This window comes from Oryctolagus cuniculus, chromosome 4 (genome assembly GCF_051225735.1).
Source record: "Oryctolagus cuniculus isolate XC-2025 breed Fujian yellow rabbit chromosome 4, ASM5122573v1, whole genome shotgun sequence".
NCBI classification, from domain to species: Eukaryota; Metazoa; Chordata; class Mammalia; order Lagomorpha; family Leporidae; genus Oryctolagus; species Oryctolagus cuniculus.
In genome coordinates this window covers 23,780,059-23,794,423 of record NC_142870.1, presented here as the reverse complement: position 1 = coordinate 23,794,423, position 14,365 = coordinate 23,780,059, and positions in this window count along the sequence as shown.

The following is a 14,365-nucleotide window of genomic DNA, read 5'->3' as shown; positions in this document are numbered from 1 at the left end:
TGGCTCCTGGCTTCATCATGGCCCAGCCTTGGTCTTTGCAACCATTTGGGGAGCAAACCAGCAGAAGGAAAATTATTCTTCGTCTCTCCTTCACTTTCTCTGTAACTCTACCTTTAAAATAAATAATAAATAATAAATCTTAAATAATAAATAATAAATCAAATAAATAATAATAAATAATAATTCTTTAAAGCAAAATAATGATAGAAAACTGCACATGAAAAAAAAGTAAAGAATTCCACTATTGTAAATCTAAAATTTGAGTCCTTGCACTTTGTTAAAGACAAATGTAATAAAAATACCTAAAACTCTATAATCAAGAATCATTCAAGAAAATACAGTGGAGTAGAATCTTCAGCAGATTGAAGAAAATGTAGTAACATCAATTGGACTCTGAAAACATGGTTTGGATTCATTTAGTAATAAGAAATATGAAAGACAAAGTAAACTACTAAAATTAATAAGAATGAAAAGCCAAGAACCAGGAGCTTCTTCTGGGTCTCCCACATGAGTGCAGGGTTCCAAGGATGTGGGCAATCTTCTACTGTTCTCCCACGCCATAGCAGAGAGTCGGATCAGAAGTGCCAGGACTTGAACCGGCACCCACATCAGATGCCAGCACTGCAGGCGGTGGCTTTACCACTGTGCCAGCCCCAAAACAAAGTTTTACAGAACTATATTCACAGCAATACTGGTACACTTAGACTTATTTATTTATTTATTTATTTTAATTTTAGTCCACACGGATAAGGGAGAACAAGCAGTATTTGATTTTTTGGGTCAGGCTTATTTCATTCAACATGATATCTTACAGTTGCATCCATTTTACTGCAAGTAGTAGAATTTAATTCTTCTTTATAGATGAATAAAATATTCAATTGTATATATGTATATACCACATTATTTATTCATCTGATGATGGACATTTTGTTTGAGTCAAAATTTTTGCTATTATGAACAGTGCTGCTATAAACATGGTGGTGCACGTACCTTTTGATTCATTGTGTTCAAGTCTTTTGGGTATATATCCAATAGTGGAAATTGCTAGATCATATGACAAGTTGAAATGTCCTTTTTTTTTTTTTTAAGAAATCTCTACACTCTTTTCCAGAGTGTCTGCACTAATTTACATTCCCACTAGTGTATAGGTGTCTCCCTTTGTCCACATCTTCTCCATAATTTATTACTTTCTGTGTGTTTTGGATTTTAGCTATTCTGACAGGTGTGAGGTGATATCTCATTGTGGCTTTGATTTGCATTCTCTAATAGATTGTGATGTTGAGCATTTTTGAAATTGGCCATTTGTATTTCTTCATTTGAGAATTGTCTATTGAAGTCTTTTGCCCGTTTCTCAACTGGATTTGGTGCTTTATTGTTGTTGAATTTACTGAGTTACTGATATATTCAGGATATTAATCCTCTGTCCAATAGGTGGTTTGCAAATATTTTTCCTAGTCTGTTGGTTGTCTTTCACTCTATTGATCATTTCTTTTGCTATGCAAAAGCTTTCTGAGTTTGATGTAGTGCCATTTGTTTAGTTTTTATTTTTTGTCTGCGCTTTGGGGGTCTTATCCAAGAAGTCATCACTTACGCCAATGTCTTGGAATGTTTCTGCTACATTTCCTTCACAATCTCAGGTCTTACATTTAAGTCTTTGATCCATGTTGAGTTTGCTTTTGTATATGGTGAGAAGCTTATATTTAATTTCATTCTTCTACATATAAACATCCAGTTTTGCCAGCACCATCTGTTTTAAGAGATTAACCTTACTGCACTATGTGGTCTGAGCACTTTTTTCAAAAATCAGTTTACTGTATGTATGTGGATTAATTTCTGGGCTCTTTTTTCTGTTCCATTGACCTATGTATTGGTTATTAAGCCAGTGCCATGCTGTTTTAATTACTACACCTTTGTAGTATGCTTAGAAGTCAGCTATCCTGATGCCTTCAGCTTGTTTTCTCTTGCTCAGTATCCCTTTGGCTATTCGGGATCTTTTGTGATTCCATATGAATTTTAGGATTGTTTTCTCCAACTCCACAAAGAATTTCATTAGTATGTTGATAGAGATTTCATTGAATATCTAAACTGCTATATGTAGTATAGACATTTTAATGATATTGATGCTTCTAATTTGTGAGCAGGAATATATTTACATTTTTTGTGTCTTTTATAACTGTTATATAGTTTTCATTGTGCAGGTCTTTCACTTTTTGGTGAGAATTATTGCTAAATAACTGATTTTTTGTAGCTATTGTGAATGGTTTTTTTTTCTTTATTTCTTTTTCTGTGGGTTCATCATTAGCATACAAAAAAGCTAGTGTTTTGTGTTTTTGTGTGTGATTACTTTGTAAGCTGCAACATATTGAATTCATTTATGAATTCTAACAATTTTTTGTGAAGTGTTTTGGTTTTTCCAGTACATCATGTCATTTGCCAAAATGGATAATTTGATTTTCTCTTTTCTAATTTTGATGCCATCTATTTCTTTCTCCTTCCTAATTGCTTTTGCTATTCCTTCCAATACTATTTTGGATAAGAGTGCTGAAAGTGGACATCCTGTCTTGTTCCAGATCTGAGGGGAAATACTGAAAGCACTATAATAGTGACTGTTGTTTTATAATATAAAGCCTTTATAATTTTGAGGAATATTCTTTCTATACCTAATTTTTCTGAGTTTTTATCATGCAGAGATGTTCAGTCTTATTAAATGATTTTTTTTTTCTACTTCTATAGAGATGGCCATATAGCTTCTGTTCTTGGTTTGTTTTTGGTTTTCTAAGTCTTCAAATATATCACTAGAACTTTAATTTGAGACATTTTCCCCCTTTTTAAGGTATGTGCTTAATATTGTAAAATTTCTTCTTTGTTCTTTTTTTTGCTGTATCTCACAGGTTTGTATGTTGTGTTTTCATTATTGATTTCAAACAAGATTTTTTTTTTCCTTTTTAGTTATTCAATGAACCACTGATATCCAATGGCATGTTGTTTAATTTACATATATTTATTAGTAGTCTATTGTTTTTATTGTTGAATTCTGTATTTTTTAACTTGTGGTTTGAGAAGATACATGGTATGATTTTAATTTTTTAAAATTTATGGAGCGGCCGGCGCCGCGGCTCACTAGGCTAATCCTCCGCCTAGCGGCGCCGGCACACCGGGTTCTAGTCCCGGTTGGGGCGCCGGATTCTGTCCCGGTTGCCCCTCTTCCAGGCCAGCTCTCTGCTGTGGCCAGGGAGTGCAGTGGAGGATGGCCCAGGTGCTTGGGCCCTGCACACCATGGGAGACCAGGAAAAAGCACCTGGCTCCTGGCTCCTGCCATCGGATCAGCGCGGTGCGCCGGCCGCAGTGCGCCGGCCGCGGCGGCCATTGGAGGGTGAACCAACGGCAAAGGAAGACCTTTCTCTCTGTCTCTCTCACTGTCCACTCTGCCTGTCAAAAAAAAAAAAAAAAATTTATGGAGCCTTGGTTTGTGGCTAGTACATGTTCTGTCTTAGAAAATTTTCCATGTGCTGATGAGAAGAAAGTATATTCTGTAACTGTTGGGTGAAATCTCCTATAATGTCTGTTAGGTCCAATTACTGTATAGTATGGTTCAACTCTGATGCATTTCTATGATTTTTTGTCTGGATGATCTCCTCATTGTTGAAAGTGTGATGTTGAAGTTCACCCACTATTATGTCTTGGTTTCAATCTCTCCTTTTATGTTTAATAGTATTTGCTGTATGGATCTGGATGATCTTGTATTGGGTACATATATATTTATGATTGTTGTCTCTTTTTGAATTGAAACTTTTATCAAAAGATAAAATCCTACTTTTCCTCTTTTTACAGTTTTTAATCTAAAATCTGTTTTATATGATATCAAGATAACTATACCTGCTCACTTTTGGTTTCCATCTGCCTGACATATCTTTTCCAACCCTTCATTTTCAGTTTGTGTTTATCTTCGTTTGTGAAATAAGTTCCATGTAGGCAGCATATAGTGGGGTCATGATTTTTTGTCTATTCAGCCAACCTAAGAATTTTAGATGGTGAATTAAACCATTTACATCCAAGGACCTGACATTTTGTTGACTTCTTAATGATTCTACCTGCTCTGTTAGTGAATTTGGTGGTGTCATGTGTTTTTACAGTGTTTGCTTCCAATGTAGAACACCCTTCAGAATTTCTTGTAAGGCTATCTGGTTGTTGTGAATTCTCTTAGTATTTGCTTATCTGTAAAATATTTTTCTCCTTCATTTTTAAGAATCACTTTGTTGGAAATAATATTCTTGGTTGGATATTTTTTCTTTAAGATCTTGAATTTATCATCCTACTCTCTTCTGGCCTGTGGTGTTTCCACTGAGAAGTCTGATATTAATTTAATTGGCTTTCCTTTATATGTAACTTGATGCTTTTCTCTTACTATCTTTAAGATTCTCTTCCTGTCTTTAACTTTTCTCAATTTGATGACAGTATGCCTTTGAAAAGACCTTTTTTTTGTTTGTTTTAGTCTGCTGAGGTTCTTTGAACTTCTATCTGACTGTCAATGTCTCTTTCAAGACCTGAGAAATTTTCAGCTAGTATTTCATTTAGCAGGCTCTTTGTGCCTTTTTCCCTTTTCTTCTCCTTGAGGAATAGCTATAACATAAATATTTGCTCATTTAATTGTACCAAATATTTTGTATAGACTTTCTTCATTCTTTTTAATTGTTTTCTCTTTGTTTATGTCTGATTGTGTTATTTCCAAATTTTTGTCCTCAAGATCAGAAATTCTTTTGTCTGCTTGGTCCATTCTACTGTTAAAGCTCTCATAATTTTTTTTTACTGATTATATATTTCATTTTCAAAATTTCTGTTTTCTTCTTCTTAATGAGTTCTATCACCTTAGTACTATTTTCATTCATGTCACTCTGATTTCCTTATTTCTTCAATCTGTCAATCTGTGTTTTCTTGCATTTTGTTGGGTTTCCTTACAATCACTATTTTGAATTCTGTATCTGTCATTTCATAGATTTCTGTCAGTTCAGAATCTAATTATGGATGATTATTGGGTACTGTTAGAGGCTCTTTGCTTCTTCATGTCTCCTATATCCCTGCATTGTCATCTCCCCATCTGGATTTTTTGTCCCTTCTTTTCATGGAGTAGGTTTATTGTAAAAGGGGTTAGGGTTTAGCTGAAATGCAGGGCATCATTTGTGCTGTTACTTTAGTTTTGGTTCTGGGCAAGCCCAGGAGTGTAGTTTCTGAGTGATTTCTTTTGTCTTAATCAATTTCACCTGGGTCTATAAGTGACATGGTGGTATAGTCGGCTGCAGTTTGTAGGGGCAGAAGTATGGCTTTGAGATGCATAAGTGTTTACTTGGGTGTGAATCTTTGGCCAACACAGAGTTCAGTGTCACACTGTGACATTCAAGCCCTTGTTCTCGGTGCCGAGAGACATTAGTGGTTGCCTCCTTGTCCTACAGGCAATCCTGAGTGATTCTGGGGCTTGTGGTACAAACTGTTTTGTCTCCAGGACTATGTGATATGGATGAACCATTCCTCAGGTCCTGCTAGCAGAGTCTTCTAGTGCTGTGGCTTATAGTATTAACAGCTCTAGTCCTAGGACTAGAGTATGTGAAATGAATTCTCTTCCACTTCTATAGCATGACTACAAGGTATACAGGAAATTTTACTCTGGAAGATATGAGACCAGATAGGTGGAATGCATGTAGTTTGTTCTCTATGTCTACTAGGTAGAATCCAGTAGCACCAAGAAATTTAGGATGAATTGTTACAGGATTGGTGTTGCAGGATGTAGTAGGGTCTTTACCCACATCTACCAGGGTGAGAACGTATTTTTATGTGCTACTTCTCTTGTTATCCCCCAGAAAGTTAGGCAAATCCCTTGGCTTATATAGATTACATGAGAGTAGCTCTGGGTACTAATGCCCCAAATCACCACAGTTGCAAGATTCAGGGTGTCTGTCCTTTACCCCACACATTACCTTGACTCTGACTATAATGTTGGTAGAAGCAGAATAGGGACATCTTGCATGGCTTTTCACTGCTGAGTCTGGTGGTCTGCACAGGTGTGGAGTGAGAAAAGCCATGTGGTAAGATGGCAGTTCACAACTGGCAGCTGGCTGTGCCATGTGGCTGGATGCAGTAATGTCTTGTGTTCTCTCTTATCCAATGCAGTCTTAATTTTTATCACTTTTTGCTGAAAATTTCCATGATTCAGACCCCTGTAAATGTATTCCTTCCTTTGTTCTTTTCATAAACCAGAGCAACAGAAGTTAGTGTGGCTATACCTTATTCAGCCATCTTAGACTCCTAGATACAGCCATTTAAGAGAGCAATTTATTATTATTTAGAGAAACTTAACTCACTATTCCACTCCTAGGAATATAATCCATAAAATTTTAGCATAGTCATGAAAGAGGACATGTGTGAGAATATTCATTACAATATTATGTGTGAGAGCAAAGACTTGCAAAAACATAAATGTCATCAATCATCAAATCTTCAAAAGATAGAAAAAATGTGGCATGTAGACCTTATGTAATATTACTGCTTTAAAATGCCTAGTTGTTCAGAGAAAAATGCTGATAGAAGTTTTAAAAATTTTGAGTAAAATAAATGTGAAGCTAAGCAACTTTTTTAGTACAAATGACCTGTACACATTATAGCCTTTTTACACTAAGAGCAAAAACATATTATTTATAAATTTAAATGTTAATTTATATAAATTTTTAAAATTATAATAAATTCATGATAGTTTCATCATAAAAGCATAAACTATTATGCACATGATTACTACTGAGAACAAGTATATGTGGTTTGAAATAGTTAAATACTGATAACTACAGAATAGTTTGTTAAGAATTAAAATTAATTTAAGATAATCATTTTTATAAAAGTTTTTTAAAAGTTCATTTATCTGAAAGGCAAAGTTACAGGACAGAGTGAGATGAAGAGAAAAATATTCCATCTGCTTGTTCCCTCTCCAAGTGGCTATAAGGACAAGAGTTGGGCCAGGCCAAAGAAAGGAGCCAGGAGCTTCATCCAGGTCTCCCACATGAGAAACAGGGGCCCAAGGACCTGGGCCATCGTCCATTGCTTACCCAGGTGCATCAATTGGGAGCTGGATAAGACTTGGAGCAGCCAGGATATGATTTGTCACCTATAGGGGAAGTCAGATTTGCAGGGAGCAGGCCACAGTGACAGCCCCAGGATAATCATTAATGGCATTTTATTCTTTCCTCATTGAAAAATTGAGTTTTATCATGTCTCTGGAAAAGATTGTTAGGAACAGGTAATTTTCCAGTAATAAAAGACTTTTTTTAAGATTTATTTTATTTATTTGAAAGAGTTATAGAGAGAGGTAGAGACAAAGAGAGAGGTCTTCTGTCCACTGGTTCACTCCCCAGATGGCTGCAACGGCAGGAGTTGCACCGATCCGAAGCCAGGAGCTTCTTCCAGGTATCCCACATGGGTGCAGGGCCCAAGGACTTGGGCCATCTTCTTCTGCTATCCCAGGCAATGCTGAGAGCTGGATCAGAAGAGGAACAGCTGGGACTAGAATCCACACCCATATGGGATGCTGGCACTTCAGGCCAGAGCTTTAACCCATTGTGCCACAGCACCAGCCCCAACAAAGACAATATGTTTAAGATGTCTGAATATAGCTTCATATTGCTGATTGTGAAGTAAAATTATATTCCAAATTTATTAGAATGTTAACAAATGAGAATTTGACTTCTTTGCATAGATATAAAAATATTAAAGATATTTGAAAATTTTGACAGCTATGAACAAGTTTTTAAAGATTTATTTTATTTATATGAAAGGTAGAGTTATAGGAGAGAAAGAGAGAGAAATCTTCCAACTGCTGGTTAACTTCCCAAATGTCTGCAACAGCCAGGGCTGGGCCAGACTGAAGCCAGGAACAGGAGGGTCTTCTGTTCTCTCACATGGGTGCATGGGTCCAAATATTTGAGCCAATTTCTACGAACATGAAGATTTTTCCATTTTTTAATGTTTTTTGATTTTCATCATTGAAATTTTTCACATCCTTGGTTGAATTTATTTCATGGCATTTAAATTTTTTGGGAGCTGTTGTGAATGGGATTGGTATTAAGAGTTATTTCTCTGCCATGGCATTGACTGTGTAAATAAAAACTATTGATTTTTGTGTATAAATTTTATATTCTGTCACTTTACCAAACTCTTTATGAGTTCCAATGGTCTCAGTGGAGTCTTTTGGTTCCCCTATTATAGAATCATGTCATCTGCAAACAGCGAAAGTTTGATTTCCTCCTTTCCAATTTGTATCCCTTTTTTTTTTTTTTTACTTTTTCTTGACTAATGGCTCTAGCTAAAACTTCCAGGACTAAATTGAATAGCAAAGGTAAGAGTGGACATGCTTGTCTGATTCCTGATCTTAGTGAGCATGACTATACTTTTTCATCATTCAATAAAATGTTGGCTGTGAGTTTGTCAGAAATTGCCTTTATTGTCTTGAGGAATGTACTTTCTATATAAAATTTGCTTAATGTTTTCATCATGAAAAAGATGCTAGTTTTTGCTCTTTAATTTTTTAATGTGGTAAATAACATTTATTGATTTGAGAATGTTGAAAAATCCTTGCTTACCAGGAATAAATCCCACTTGGTTCTGCTGAATAAGCTTTCTGATGTGTTGTTGGTTTTGATTTGCTACTATTTTGTTGAGAATTTTTGAATCTATGTTTATCAGGGATGTTTGTCTATAGTTCTCTTTCTCTGCTGTGTCTTTTTCTGATTTAGGAATTAAGGTTATGCTGACGTCATAGAAGGACTTTGGGAGGATTCTTTCTCTTTTAATTGTTTTGAATAGTTGAGAAAAATTGTAATTAGATTTTCAAATATTTGGTGGAATTCAGCAGGGAAGCCATCCAGTACTGGGCTTTTCTATTTTGGAAGCATACCATTATTACAGATCCAAATTGTGTCTTGTTTATTAGTCTGTTTAGGTTATCTATGTCTTCATGTCTCAAATTTGGTACATTGTATGTATCCAGGAATCTATCAGTTTCTTTTAGATTTTATAATTTGATGGCATATAGTACTTTGTATTAATTCCTGATGAATTAATTCTTTTTTATTTCTGTGGTATCTGTTGTTGCATTTCCTTTTACATTTCTGATATTATTGATTTGGTCTTCTCCCTCTTTTTCTTTTTGGTTAACAGGGACAATGGTGTATCAGTTATGTGTATTTTTCAAAAAACATGCTCTTCGTTTTACTGATCTTATGTGTTGTTCTTTTGATTTTAATTTTGTTTATTTATTTTCCAATTTTAATCATTTCTTTCCTCCTACTAACTTTTGGTTTAGTTTGTTCTTGTTTTTCTAAGTCCTGAGATATAATGTTACATCATTTAATTAGTACCTTTCCAATTTCTTAATGTAGACATTAAATGCTAGAAACATCCCTTTTTACACTGCTTTTGTTGTGCCCCATATGAATCCCATAAGTTTTGATATGATGTATTGCCACCTTCATTCATTTCCAGACTTTTATTAATTTCTGTTTTGATTTCTTCTCTGACCCACAATTCATTCAGGAGTATGTTTATGCTTGAGTTGTTAATTTCCAGCTACATTCCATTGTGGTCAGAAAAGATGCCTGGTATGATTAATTTTTTCTAATTTTCTGAGACCTGCTTTATGGCCTAATATATGATATATCCTAGAGAAAGCTTCATGTATTGAAGAAAATAATTTGTATTCTGTTACTGTACAATGAAAGATTGTTTATTATCAATTAGGTCCATTTGGTTTATTTTGTGGATTAGCTTTGTTGTTTCTTTGTTGATTATCTGTCTAGTTCATTTGTCCACTGATGAAAGTGGGATGTTGAAGTCCCCCATACTATTGTATTAGAGTTTACATCTCCCTTTAGATCAATTAATATTTGTTTATAATATCCAGTTTCCTTGGGATTGCATCCATACACATCTATTATAGTCACATCTTCCTGTTTAATTGATCCCTTAATCATTACATACAACCCTTTTTTGTCTATGTAAAAGTTTTGGTGTTAAAGTCTATTTTGTCTAGTATTAGGATGGCTACACCTGCTCCTTTTTGCTTTCCATTAGCATGGGGTATCTTTGTTCATTGTTTCCTTTTCAGTCTGCATGTATCTTGGTTGGTGAGGTGTGTTTTTGGTAGCTAGTTAATAGATAGGTGTTGTTTTTAAGCCATTCAGCCAGACTGTATCTAAATTGGAGGGTTTAAACCATTCTCCTGAACGTTACTATTGATAAGTAATAAATTGTTCCTGCAATTTTTCAACAAATATTCTTTTTTTTTACATTAGATTTCCTTTGTACTTTTACTTCAAGACTTTCTGCTCTTACATTCTTTCATGATGATGAGCATCTTTCTGTATTTCTGTATGTCACACACCCTTAAGCATAACAATGGTGACAAATTCTTACAATTACTGTTTGTTACAGAAGGTCTTTATTTCACATTCAGTCATAAATGAGAGCTCTGCAGGGCACAGTATTCTGAGTTGATTGTTCTTTTCAATTAAGACCTGGACTGTGTACATTCATTTTCTCCTAGTATGTAGGGTTTCTTATGAGAAGTCAGTTGTGAATCTAATTGGAGACCCTCTGAAAGTAATCTGGCATTTCTTTAGATTTTAGAATCTTTTCTTTATGTTTTATTGTTGAAAGTTTGACTACAGTGTATCCTGGTGAAAATGTTTTCAGGTCATGCCTATAAGGAGTTCTATGTGTTTCATGTTCTTGGACTTCCTTTACTCCAAATTAGGGAAGTTTTCTGTAATAATTTCACTGTATAGGATTTCTAATTGATTCTTTCTTTCTACACCATCAGGAAATACTAAGACCCATATTATGGGTCACTTGATAGTATTTCATAAATCTCCAACACTTTTTTTATTTTTCTAATTTCTTCTTTTTTTTGATCTGACTAAAAATTTTTCATAGATTTATCATTAAGCTTTGATAATCTTTCTTCTGTCTCACCAACTCTGTTAAGGCTTTCCCCTAATGTTTTATTTGGCCTATTGAGTTCTTCAGTTTTAATATATAATTCTGATATATATTCAAAAATCTCAATATCATGAGAAAATTTAATCCATATCCTGTATGGATATCTTTAATCTTTTAATTCCATTTCATCAATCTCTTCATCTTTACATTCTAATATTGCTTTATTTTGTGGGGGTGGTCATGTTGTCTTCTTTATTCTTCTTTCTTGAATACTGCATTCATTTTTAAGTATTTGTGGAGATAATTGATTTTTTTCCTCTGATGGGTTTTATATTTTAACTACCCCTCTGTGGCTTATTGGAGTGTCTGTTCTTTCATTAAATACACAGAGGCATGTGATGGGTATAGCAAGAGTGCTCTGGACAGCGCCCCAAGGTGAGGTGAGTATCAAGGGTGACATCCAAGTTGAGTGTGGTAGATGTCCTCTTATTAGCAGGAAGGAGGGCATGATTACCTCTGTTGGGCTATTCACACTCTCACCTCCTCTTCCAAGATAACCAATGCTCAGGTGTTAGGTTATAATGAGTGCAATACTCCTTTGTGTTATTCCATGAATTGCACAAAGGATTGTGTAGCCCTCAGTACATGCACATATCCCACAGAAATGACCTACCCCAAGCAATCAGGGAGCACTGAGTGTGTGGATCCAGACACAGTGATTGCCCAGAGACCCAGCTATATGCTGCACCCTCTTGTGAAGTCACAGGGTTCCCACAGTCTCAGCACAAAAGGATTCCACAATCATGGGGAACATAGGATCCACTCTGCTCCACTAGTCTGTCCTGTCCACAGAGAGGCAGAGATATTCCCATAGCCCCCTGCCTGTGAGTGCTCCACTTTGGTGTTGTGAGCCCCAAAGCCTGTGATATAATGAGAGGCTTGGGGCATCACATAGTCTTACTTAGCTGCCCAGCCCTCTGTCAATCCTCCCAGACAGACTCAAAATCAGTGGGGAATGCACAAGAGCTGGTGGCCACAGAAGCTAACCATTTCACAAAGACGCCTTCTCCCTGCTGGCTGCCAGGCTCACAGAAGAGCATCTGTATCCAGGTGCGGATGTCAGAATGGCTCCTTTTCCCTGCCCATTTCCAGGTGTGTGCACCCGTGCTGTTGCTGCAGCTATTTCTGTCCAAATTTAAGACAGAAAATTGAAAACTAAAATGATTCAGTTAATTGACAACTATCATTGACACAGTATAAATAACATATAAAATATTATTTGAAGATTGAAAATACAGTAATAGCAGCAAATTTGCCTAGTAAAATGTAGAATGTCTACTATGCTATTACTCATGGTTATGACAGCAATGATACATATCAGCCTTTCTTAATACTTGTTTAAGCATCTTCTACTTCCCTTACGGTAGCCTATACTACTTTTATTACCTGCTATTATTAGTACTTTAAAATTTTATCTTCCATTGTATTCAAGAAATTTGTTTCTGAGCTCAGCCTTCTGAGAATGAAAGGGGATGGTTTTTTCTGCTCCAGCATTAGGGCACTACTGTTGTTCTTTACCTGAAGAATTACAGTGTAGCTCAGCAGTTTCTCCCTTGTCCAAGTTACAGATGGGAACAACACACAGCATTTTCTAACTGCTTCAGGGTATTGTTGGAAAAGACAGGCCTTTGGAACAAACATCAAAGTTTGATGAAGTACAAGTTTTGAAACTAGGTTCAGCTAGACCATAGGACTGAGAAATGGGAAAAAAGTGACAATTACTTAAGTCTCTAGATCAGCAAGAATTTGTGAGGTTAAACTGTTCATGATAATGCTGACATTTACTTGTATTATTCTCTTTTGCTGTATGGTGACATTTGGGATGAGGATGTAAAAGAAGTGCAATCAAGGAACAGACCTACTAGTATTTAACCCAAATTCAAAGAGTGTTCTTCAATACTGAATGAGTAAACATATTCTTCAATACTAGACTCACAGGAAAAATAATAACACCAGCTTCAGTAACAAATATCTTTCTTAAATCACAATGCTTTTAAATATTGTATGAGATGAAATAAAAAATGCACATGAAGAACTTCTGCGTAATACAAATGTACAATAGGTGTACCAAGAAAAAAAACCTTGGAAAGATGTGAATATATACATGGGCGTATTTGGCAGACAGTCTCTTGAAAATTAATAAAGTGAGCCTATCTCTTCAAGGTAACCAAAAGATTTGTTGTCACTGACAAATATAAGCTTTTAAAAATTCATATTTTTGAAAATTTCCCTGTCGTGTTAAATTTTGTGTATCTTCAGTACTTATTTTTTGATGACATAGGTCATGATGTTTATAGTGAATGTGATTTGCTTATTTAGTGCAAAATTTCAACACCCAGAACAACTTCAGAATCACTAAATCTATATCATCTGAGTAATGAGCAGTATTTCAAAATCACAAATTGATAAAATACAAATTCAAAGAATAAGATAGATCAGTATATTATATGCATAGAGCCAAATTATTCTTTTACACTTTTGGACTTCACATTGTAACTGATACTCCAAAAATACTAACGATCAAGTACTAATGTGGACTAGCCACAATTACCCCTAGAGGCTTTCTTGTTCAATGTCATGATCCTGTGAGGTCTCATTTTTTTTCTACATATTTCAATCAGCATATTGCAACATTTCCAATTAGAACCAGATATGAAAATCCCATTGTTTAAAATTATGTGAAACATTGTATAAACTTATAAAATATATAACATTATTAGTTTTAACATTAAAAGTTGTGTTTTTTAAAAAAAAGATTTATTTATTTATTTTTAAAGGCAGAATTATAGACAGGCAGAGAGAGAGAGAGAGAGAGAGAAAGAGAAAGAGAAGGATTCTATCTGCTGGTTCACTCCCCAAGTGGCTGTAATGTAAAAGTTGGGCTGATCTGAAGCCAGGATCCAGGAGCTTCTTTTGGGTCTCTCATGTAGGTGTAGGGGCACAAGCACTTGGGCTTATCTTCTACTGCTTTCCCAGGACATGTCGGAGAACTGGATCAGAAGTGGGCATCCAGGACTCTAACTGGCACCCATATGGGATGCTGGCACTGCAGGCAGCAGTTTGCCCACTAAGCCACAAAGCCAGCCTTGACCCTAAAAGTTTTCTTGTGGGAAATATATATTACCCTAAAGCGTAAGTTTCAAGTTAAGAATTTTAGGGTAATATTTTATAAATGAGTATACATTTTTATATTTTAAGATGGCATACATTGTAGATACTTATACTTGGAGAGAAGCTTTTTGTGGTTAGTAATTTTTTTCAGAGATTCAAGAATTCTGCATCTGAAAAGTTGACAGTTAATTAGTACTACCAAATTGATTACAACTCCTTA